The sequence below is a fragment of the Prunus mume genome, linkage group LG4 (genome assembly GCF_029339155.1).
Source record: "Prunus mume cultivar Tortuosa linkage group LG4, ASM2933915v1, whole genome shotgun sequence".
NCBI classification, from domain to species: Eukaryota; Viridiplantae; Streptophyta; class Magnoliopsida; order Rosales; family Rosaceae; genus Prunus; species Prunus mume.
Genome location: NC_142701.1, coordinates 2,396,026 through 2,406,737, shown reverse-complemented (window position 1 = coordinate 2,406,737; position 10,712 = coordinate 2,396,026). Strand labels below are relative to the sequence as shown.

General features: G+C 38.7%; 1 pseudogene; it reads left to right on the top strand.

Annotated features, from left to right (window-relative positions):
• Nucleotides 1-7,632: 7,632 nt before the first annotated feature.
• Nucleotides 7,633-10,021, top strand: LOC148917647 (uncharacterized; annotated as a pseudogene).
• Nucleotides 10,022-10,712: the final 691 nt, after the last annotated feature.

Sequence of the window (10,712 nt, the reverse complement as noted above, 5' to 3'; positions counted from 1 at the left end):
TGCATAGTATAAGCGAAACAGTGAGCTTCTTCCATGATTTCTCTTTTCAATTCATCATTATTCCTGGGCACACAGAGACGAGTTCCTGTTACCAAAGCCCCATTTTCCCTTATGGCGTAATCCGTTAGTGTACCATTTTCTACTTCTCCCATTATCCTATAGAGTGTTGGATCTTCCAACTGGGCTGCAATTACCCTCTCCACCAGAATGGGTCTCACATGTAAACTAGCAAGGATTCTACCCTGTTGAGTCATTCCCAATTCTACTCCCTCCTTCTGTAGTTCTACCAACAACGGAAGATAGGCCGTTCTGAGATGAGCTAAGTTTCTAGTAGTCTTCCTACTCAGTGCATCTGCAACCACATTAGCTCAGCCTGGATGATACTCAATCGTACAGTTATAGTCCTTAATCAATTCCAGCTAACGCCGCTGTCTCATATTCAACTCCTTTTGAGTGAAGAAATACTTGAGGCTTTTTTGATCAGTGAAAATCTGACATGTCTCACCATACAAGTAATGTTGCCAAATCTTGAGAGCAAACACTATTGCAGCAAGTTCCAAATCATGTACAGGATAATTCAGCTCATGCTTCTTGAGTTGTCTCGAGGCATAAGGAATCACCCGATCATGTTGTATCAGAACACATCCCAAGCCTTGTAAAGATGCATCACTGTAGATCACAAAGTTCCCTGAGTTATCCAGAAGAGCCAAAACAGGTGCGGTGGTTAACTATTTCTTCAACTCCTGAAAACTCTGTTTGCACTCCTCCGTCCACTCAAACTTAACATCTTTCATCGTCAACCACGTGAGAGGTGCTGCTATCGAAGAGAACCCTTCCACAAATTGACGATAGTAGCATGCTAACACCAGAAAACTCCGTATTTTCGTCACACTTGTGGGTTGTACCCAATTCACAATAGCTTCAACTTTTTGCAGATCCACATAAATCCCTTCAGCTGAAATTATGTGTCCGAGGAATACCACTCTGTCCAGCCAGAACTGACACATTTGGCATAAAGCTGCTTCCTCCTTAAAGTCCTCAATACCAACCTTAGATGCTTCTTATGCCCTTCTAAAGTCCTGGAGTAAACCAAGATATCGTCTATGAGCACAATCACAAAGTGATCCAAGTATGGTCGGAACACTCTCATGAGATCCATTGCAAAAGGCATCACTAGAAATTCATAATGACCATACCGCGTTCTGAATGTAGTCTTGGGGACATCCTCTTCTTTGATGCTCAACTGATGGTATCTTGATCTTAGATCAATCTTAGAGAAATACTTGGCACTGTTCAAATCGAACAAATCATCAATCCGAGGCAAAGGATACCAGTTACGTACTGTTACCTTATTCAACTGCCGGTAATCAATACATAGCCTCATGGTCCCATCTTTCTTTCTCACAAAAAACACTGGTGCACCCCACGGAGAAACACTAGGTCGGATAAATCCTAGGTCCACTAACTCCTGCAAATAAGGAGTTTGATAAATATGGTTGGTGCTTGGAAGAAGTTCGATAGTGAACTCGATTTCCCTTTCAGGGGGTAAACCAGGGAGATCATCTAGAAAGACATCTGGGAACTCTCGAACAACGGGGATATCCTCCAGATACATACTCTTCCCATACGTCGGAACTACCAATGTCATGTATGGGAAGTCTCTCACATGCCGGAACTACCAACTCCATGTGTGGGAAGCCTAATAACAAGGGGATGGTACTTATATAGTGCAATCATACATCTCTCAACAACCCCTCTTACTCACATCCTGCCACAATCTCACATCAACAACCCAAGTACTCCATACATAGACAATATATAGATAGAATTTCCCAAAATCCATATAAACATACTCACTATATTGAAATATGTCAAAACCCGAAACATATTGCCAAAGCGTATAAGAACATCAAATTCAACAACCGAATATATATTATATCCCATACACCATTTAAAACACATGCATAAATCTTTCATCAATAAAACCATGCGCATGATTGAAAACAAAGTCCACTCACAAATACTCCCAAGCTGCCCGACCCTGATAGGGTCCCGGCTGCTGTGTACGATTGATCGGAGCACCTATTTCGAGATACGTACCCTTAATTAATATAAAATCACTTCGAAACGGAAAATCACAAATTAAATACTTAAATCCCCAAGTTCCCGGTGCGTATACGTAGGACAAGATATCCTAAGGTCCAGCTACATGTTAGGAATTACGTCTTATAGATGTGATCCAAAAGGGACGGTCAAATCTCTCACAATTGGATGGTTATTGATAACCACAAACTTTGAATTATTGAATCGGAACATTCGGTGCTCCGATTCATGATCCATGAAATCCTACACGATCCTAGGAGTGCCTAGATTAACATATCTTAATTTGGAAATGATCCAAAGGTCAGAACCTATCGAACCCGGATAACGCACAATATGCGAAATCTGTTCGATAGACAAACGACGTACGAATCGAAATCCGAGCACACCTACGCGCTCGTGACAACACAAGGATTACATTAGGACAGAATGCCCTAATTCTCTACCAGCGCCGCCACACACGCCAACAACGTGTGGGTGTCCAAAGCGATACCGTTCGCAGGAAAATCTCAAAATTACAAGCCACCCTCCAAGCTACAGTGTTCTCGGATGAGTGGAGCATTTTATTCAATCGCAGCCTAAGTCCAATTCGGACAAGAAGTGGCTGGAATTGGCATCGAAAACTCACGGTTTTACCCGAAACTTCACGGCTTTGATCCGGCGACCACCGTCACCATTGTTGTTGCATAACCTAGGAAAGAGCCAGAAGGAGAGGAGGGCTACCTGCTCCAAGTGACGGTGCAGCTCGCGGTGGCGTAAACGCGTCTCCGATGACGCATTGATAGTTTTGGCTGATTCTTCACGTCGTTGCCACCATCGTTTGCCGGGTTTTCAATCGGAGAAAAGGGGTGGGCTGGATAGAGGAGGAAGAAAGGAAGCTTTTGCAAGAGACGACATCGGAAATGGAGGTCGGACGACGGAGTTCTTGCCGTTTGAAATTCAGTAGCAAAACGAATGTCGGGGATGGGGTTTCAGCCGCTAGGAGGGAGAGAGAGAGAGAGAGAGAGAGAGAGAGAGAGAGAGAGGTAGAAAGTGAAAAATCAGATTTTTACCCTAACTCTTTTCGAAATATTTACAAGTGTGCCACTAAACTTATTTTGGTCGCCAAATCTTCGTTACAACTCTAATTAAAGCCTACCGCATGTCTATGGACTTGTCTCACCATGACTAACCCAAAAATTCCATTCACTGCCCCAAACTCTTTCCGAATAAGAAAATGACCAAGTTACCCCTACCCTAAGGGTAAATTGGTAATTTCACTTAAATAAATTAAGTAAGGAATTAAATTTGGAGTCGGGGTGTTACATTTTGAGGCTTCTTCCAGAGCAAAAGCTTACAACTGTTATCTGAATCTTGGCGTGTGGTACATCTGCTGATCAGGTGGTTGAGATTGCTAGGATGGGGAAGTCTACTACTATAGAAAGCTTGGTTAGATTATGTGATCCAATCAAAACTCTCTACACTAGGGACTACCTCTGCAAACCTACGCTTAAGGAGCTCCAAAGGCTTCTACAAAAAGCTGAAGCTCGAGGTTTTCCAAGCATGATTGAAAGCATTGACTGTATGCACTGGCAATGGAAGAATTGCTCAACTTTCTGGCCAGGAGATTATGAGAATGGGAAATGGCAAAAAAGTATCATTCTTGAAGCCATTGCTAGATTCGATACATGAGTTTGGCATGCCTTTTTCAGAGTTGTCGGATCTCAAAACGACCTGAACGTGCTGGGTTAATCCCCAATATTCAACAATACCTTGAGACCCATGAAATCAACAATGCCGTCTACTGGAATGGGTATTATCTAGGAAACGACATCTACTTGAGGTGGACCACATTTGTCAAATCAATTCTGCCTCTGCCTATCAAGCGGGTTACAGGAAAGATGTCGAAAGGTGTTTTGGTATCCTCTAAGCTCGGTGGGCATTTATTAGGGGTGATGCACGTATGTTTGATAATGAGGTGCTTCGGAGCATTATGATGACGTGCATCATCCTCTATAACATGATTGTGGAGGATGAGTATGATTATGATACTCCAAACGTGTTCGAACTTGATCCCATGAACACGGCCTTGACAAGAATTTATGAAAGGCCCATGGGAACAAATTGACAACCACTGGAGAATGAACCATTGGTTAGGAACGGTCGTTTCATGAACCTTATGATTGATCGATATACGGAGATGCAATCGTCTTATATTCATGAACGACGTCAAGTTGACTTGATGGAGCACTTAGGGGCTGTTAGACGCAATGACGGTGAATGAAATGAAGTGAAGATGCTTTGTTTTTAATTTTGCTTTGTCTTGATGTATGCTTTACTTGTGTTTTATTTTGAATTATGCTTTGGTTGTGTTTTGTTTTTAATTATGTTTTGGTTGTGTGTTTTTTATTATTATATGCTTTAATGTATGCAATGTGTTGAATAAAAAGGTATTTTATTGAATGATTTCTTTATTCACTAAAAGAAAAGCAATACAACTAATTACGAAATACTACTAATTAAATAAAAGACAAGAATTACAACTAATTTAATCCAAAACGGAAATTACTAATAATTTACCTCATTGCCAAGATTTTCGCCGCTTTGATGGTTGTCCCTCACTTTTGTCAGCGCATATCTCCATTTCTCCAACTCTTTGTTCAAAATTTTCCACCTACTAGCCAAGGCCATTTCCGTACAAGCTGAACTCGATCTTTCACAAAATTCGGCATGAATTTTTCTCCACATATGAGAGAATTTCGTCTCATTGCCCGTGATTAGACATTGACCAACTTGGACCCAACACTCACACAACAAAACATCTTCCATGGTTGTCCCCGTCCCTCCGGCTTCGATGGAAGATGCCATAAGATGGTGAATAAAAATGAACATTGAAAGTGAAGAAAATTTTGTGTAGAAAGTGAATAATATTATAAGGAAAAGAAAATGTATGAGGATTTGGTGTTGAAAGTGAACAACATTGGTAGGTATTTATAGAAAAAAAATTCTAGCATCTTTTGGTAATTTAAAAAAAAAACGAATTTTTTCCAGAATTTTTGAGCCAAAAAAGAGAAAAAGGGTAGCTGTTGGATTGGAGGAAAAAAAGATCGGAGCGACCAGAACGAGCCACGTGGTGTAAGAGTGAGCATCTCATCCGAATTATCCGCTTGCCGATCGTTCCATATCGATGGTTTGGTTTGGTTTGGTTAAATAATTATTTTTTAATTTTAATTATTCCGATCCGATATGTACCGAGATGTTTGGTTTGATTAACGGAAACAATATTCCTAACTTGACGAAAACCCGTACCAATCCGATATTTATACTTATTCTATTATTTAAATACAAAACAAGAAACCAAAGATAAATACAATCAGCATTTTGTATCACTCCTTTATCGCTGTTGTATCAATTCTTTATCACCATTGTATCACTGCTTTATCATCATTCTATCACTTCTATATCACCCCGGTACTATAACACTTTTTGGTCAGAGAGGAATTTATGAATTTCCTATGTTTTCTAGTTTCAACATTTGTCTTGTTTTTTACCTGTAACTTTCCAACCGTTGATCCAAGTTTTATGTTTCTTTATATGGTTGGATTCAACATGAAAAACTAAAGAATCCAGCGTGGAACAAATGTCAAAATCATTTACATAAATGTAGAGAATTCAGTAAAAATAACACTCAAATGTTCAAACAACAAACACAAGTGGCTCCCGGTACATCTTAAGTATATATTGAATGATATAGTGACTAAATTATTTGATTTCATACTTGAATGAATTAGACTATTAAATTTTTATATTTTACAAGGATAATTTGGTGTATTTGTTCAAGAACTTATGTTATGTGAAAGTATTATAAATTGTATTTTTATTAGTATGTTTTTTTTACAGTACTACTGGCATACCGAACCAATCCAAAATGAATATTAGGTTAACCGATCTGAAGTCTACTAAGTGTTTGGTTTGGTTAATGGAAGGGAAAATGGTCTACCAAAGTCTTTGGTTTGGTTAACGGAAGAGCCTTTTAACTTTTCGAACGGGTCCGTGCCCAGGCCTAACGTGGGGTGTTACCGTTAGCGGAAAGCAAGGTTGACGCCTTGGTGGCGTCGGTGCAAGGAAGTTTAAAGGTAAAAAAATTCAAACCCGGTGTTGATGTCGTGGCCACCACGATGTTAGTAGCCCTAGGGCTCGCTTCACCTTCGGGCTTGCCCGGTTTCGTGGGACCCGCCTCTTGCTCGGGTAAATTTGGCCCGCTGGAACGCGCAACCTAGGCTTGGGCCCCCTCCTACCTTGGCTTGGGCAACCGCTAGAAATGCCCACCAACTCTCGAAATGACCTAATTGACACATTTACAACTTATTTTTTATTAATAATAATAAATATGTGGTATGTTCTATTCTATTCCTCATAGGGTAGTGGATTTCATCCCACCCAAATGAAAGTCCTTAGCCTAAGTCGATATCCTCAGTCTAATTCTCATCTCTATTTCGAATTCAACCTCCTCTTAAACATGTTAGTAATTTATTTAACGTGACTCGAACTCAACACAACACGTTTATTAAATGGGTTGGATTTGAGTTGAGCATCCTGACAGGACACGACATGACACGACCAATGGCGGATCCATGTTGGGACAACAGGGGTCGGACGACCCCTTGGAAGGTTGAAAAAATGGTCTGGGACTCCATTGAAGCCCCCTTGGACAGCTGCTGGAAGCCCCTTGGATGCACGCCAACCGCTCGATGAAAGTCCCGGAGAGGAGGCGGCTTTGTTGCGCTTTGCGCGCCGAGCGTAATTTTTTAAAACTGCCTTGCCAACGACGCCGTTTGGCAAAGGCTCATCAATTTTTTTAATGACGCCTCAAAACGATGTCGCTTTGGGCTAGTTAAAAAAAAAAAAAGAACAACCCAGCCTTGCGAATCTGCACAGCAGCCCCAAACCCTTCATTTCCAATTTCACACTTCCTCTCCCCACCCTCTCAAACCCTAACCTCTCCCCCAACCTCCCAACCTCCAACAACCTCCATCATCAACTCTTCGCTGGGCCACCAATCACCGCCGTTCGCCACCGTCCTCCTCACTCCGCCCTTCAACTACAAGTAAGCTTGGCAATGAAATTTATGGATATCTTGATAATATATATTGTTGTTGATATTGATTTTTTTTTTCATGTAATGAAATTTATGGATATGAATCATATTGATTGATTGAATTTATGCTTTATTGAGTTAATGCTTGAAATTTATGGATATGAATAATATTGATATTTTTTGTATGTAATGAAATTTATGGATATGATATGAATCATAGTGATAATCACATTAATGTAGATTGATTGAGTTTATGCTTGATTGAAAATGTGAATTGATTGAGTATATTGAATATTAATTGATATTTGATATGATAATTTAGTATATTGAATATTGATTGATATGGGTTTAGGGAGTATATTGAATTTTGAGAGTGGGTTATTGACATTTTAATATATCATATGATAATTTGGGTAAAAATTAATGATTGATTGAATTAATTGATTTGTAGATTTATGGAACGATTCTTTAAAAGAAAATTGTCTACGGATAGTCCTTCTCCGTCTAATCTGGGTAGTTCAAATGCAAGACCAATTGAAGTAGATGAGATCTTAGCTAATCTTCAGGCAGACCCTGGACTAAGAACTCGAATGGACGGATTATAGTCCTAATATTTGGGATGAGATCCGAAGAGCATATCTACAAAAGGGATATTGTCAACCTAGAAGTTATAAATTCCCAAAAACTAATCAATCAGGAATTAATAGACGCTTCATTGCTAATTGGTTTGATGATCATGATTGGTTGGAATATAGTATTGCTAAAGATGCTGCGTTTTGTCTTCATTGTTATCTCTTCAAATCAAATTTTGATCAAGTGGGCGGTAATGCATTCACTGGGGTAGGCTTCAATAATTGGAAGAAGGCGAAAGAAAGATTTAACCTTCATGTTGGACCGGTTGGTAGTGTTCACAACCAAGCTAGAGAAGTTGCTTACAATTTGATGCATCAAACTACACACATTGAAACAATTGTCATCAAGCAAACAAGCCAAGCTCGCACGGCTTATCGCACTTGCTTGAATGCATCACTTAAGTGCACTAGGTATTTGTCGCGACAAGGTCTTTCTTTTCATGGTCATGATGAAAGTGCACAATCAAGTAATAGAGGGAATTATTTAGAGCTCTTGCAATTTCTTGCGAATCATGATGAAAAAGTTAAGGCCGTTGTGTTGGAAAAAGCTCCAGGAAATTAGAAGTTAATAGCTCCTTCAATTCAAAAAGATCTTGTCAATTCCTGTGCTAAAGAAACCATTGGTCTTATCTTGAGTGATGTAAAAGATAGATATTTTTCAATAATGGTGGATGAAGCACGGGATGTTTCAATAAAGGAGCAAATGGCGATGGTGCTTCGTTATGTGAATGACAAAGGACAAATAATTGAAAGGTTTGTGGGGGTTCAACATGTGACCGACACTACTTCAAGTGCACTAAAGGAAGTCATTGATGAATTCTTTTCTTCCGCGAATTTGAGCTTTTCTAAGTTACGAGGACAAGGTTATGATGGAGCTAGTAATATGAGAGGTGAATTCAATGGTCTTAAGACAAAGATTTTGAGAGAACAACCTTGTGCATTTTATGTTCATTGTTTTGCTCATCAACTTCAACTAGCTCTTGTTGCGGTAGTAAAGAAAAACATTGATGTCAACTCTTTTTTCACAACGGCTAATAGTTTGGTTAATGTTGTTGGAGCATCTTGTAAGCGTCGGGATGCACTTAGAGCACAATACCAAGAAGAGCTTGTGAGAGCTTTTGAAGAAGATTGTCTGATAACGGGGCGGGGCTTAAATCAAGAAACTACTCTCAAACGTGCCGGCGATACATGATGGAACTCACATTATGGTACGTTGATTAGTATTATTTCTATGTTCCCATCTGTGGTGAATGTGCTTCAAATGATTGTTGATGATAATCCTAATGATAGTTCGGGTGAAGCCTATAAGTTATGGAGAGAAATACAATCTTTTGAGTTTGTGTTTCACTTATTTTTAATGAAAGCTATATTGGGAATAACAAACACTTTGTCTCTAGCATTGTAAAAGAAAGATCAAGACATTGTGAGTGCAATGAGTTTAGTGACAACATGCAAGGAAAACCTGCAGTTCATGAGGGATAATGAGTTTGAAGAATTGGTTGAGCAAGCATCTTTGTTTTGTTACAAACATGATATTATAGTTCCTACCATGGATGAGGAATATGTAATTCCAAGGAGGTCACGGCGTAATGATCCAATGAAGACAAATTATCATCGTTATTGTGTAGAGATCTTTATTCATGTAATTGATGGACAACTTGCGGAACTAAATGATCGCTTCAACGAGGTAAGTACTGAGTTACTTACTTGTTTGGCATGCTTGAGTCCGAAAAATAACTTTGTAGCTTTTGACAAACGAAAGCTAGTTCGTCTTGCTCAATTTTATCCTTATGATTTTTCGGATAGAGACTTATTGATGCTTGAAGATCAACTTGGTGTTTATGTTCATCATATGCGTTCGAGTATTGATTTTTCTCAATTGGAAGGGATTAGTAGTCTTGCGGAAAAAATGGTGGAGAAAGGAATGCATGAAATATTTCCTTATGTGTATTTGCTTCTTACATTGGCTTTGGTTTTACCGGTTGAAACTGCTTCAGTGGAGAGGACATTTTCCGCCATGAATATTATTAAAAATCCACTTCGCAATAGAATGGGAAATCAATGGTTGAATGATAGCTTGATTGTTTACATTGAGAGAGATGTTTTTGCTTGTATTGATAACGAAATTATAATGCAACGTTTTCAGAATATGAAAACTCATCGTGGACAATTGCAACTTGTATTATTGGATTTTGTTATGAATTATGAATGAAAGTACTATCTTTTCTATCTTTTTAGCATTATTTTCTTTATAGAAAAATTTCAGAACTTTTACACTAAGCCCCCTTGGGCACATAATCCTGGATCCGCTACTAGACACGATCCATTGTCAACCCTACTAGTCCAATGGTAAATTTAGTAAAAAGGCATTTATCATTTGGTCCATATAAGGTACGTAACATATTTTGTAACAATTGGATGATAATAATCTCATTGGTTTTTAAGATTGCCTTTGAAGTCTAATTGTGCTTCTCAGATGATGCCAAGGGAGATTTTATTTTTTCTTTCATACAGTACTAAACATGGTTCCACATTCTTTTGTAAAATTTGGTACTATGTAGATGATCTCTTCGCGTGAACTGGAACTACTACTTCTCCTACTTAAATGATCTCTTCATATGGACTTGTGTTTCGTCCATCGCTTCTATTATTGTTGATTTTAATCTTATTGGGAGATGATAGATTCATTTTTATCTTATGCTTCCGTCATGTTCTCGATATGAATATGTTCTTATGCTAAATTATTCTAGTATGACATGTCATTATCTTGTGCTTTCAGTCTATTTGCTTTGTCCCTATCTATGAAAAATATTTTAAAAAAACCAAGGTATTTATAAAAAAAAACGTATATTTGTGAATAAAATAAGTATTGTAGGTGAATTTACTAACCATGCTATAGAAAT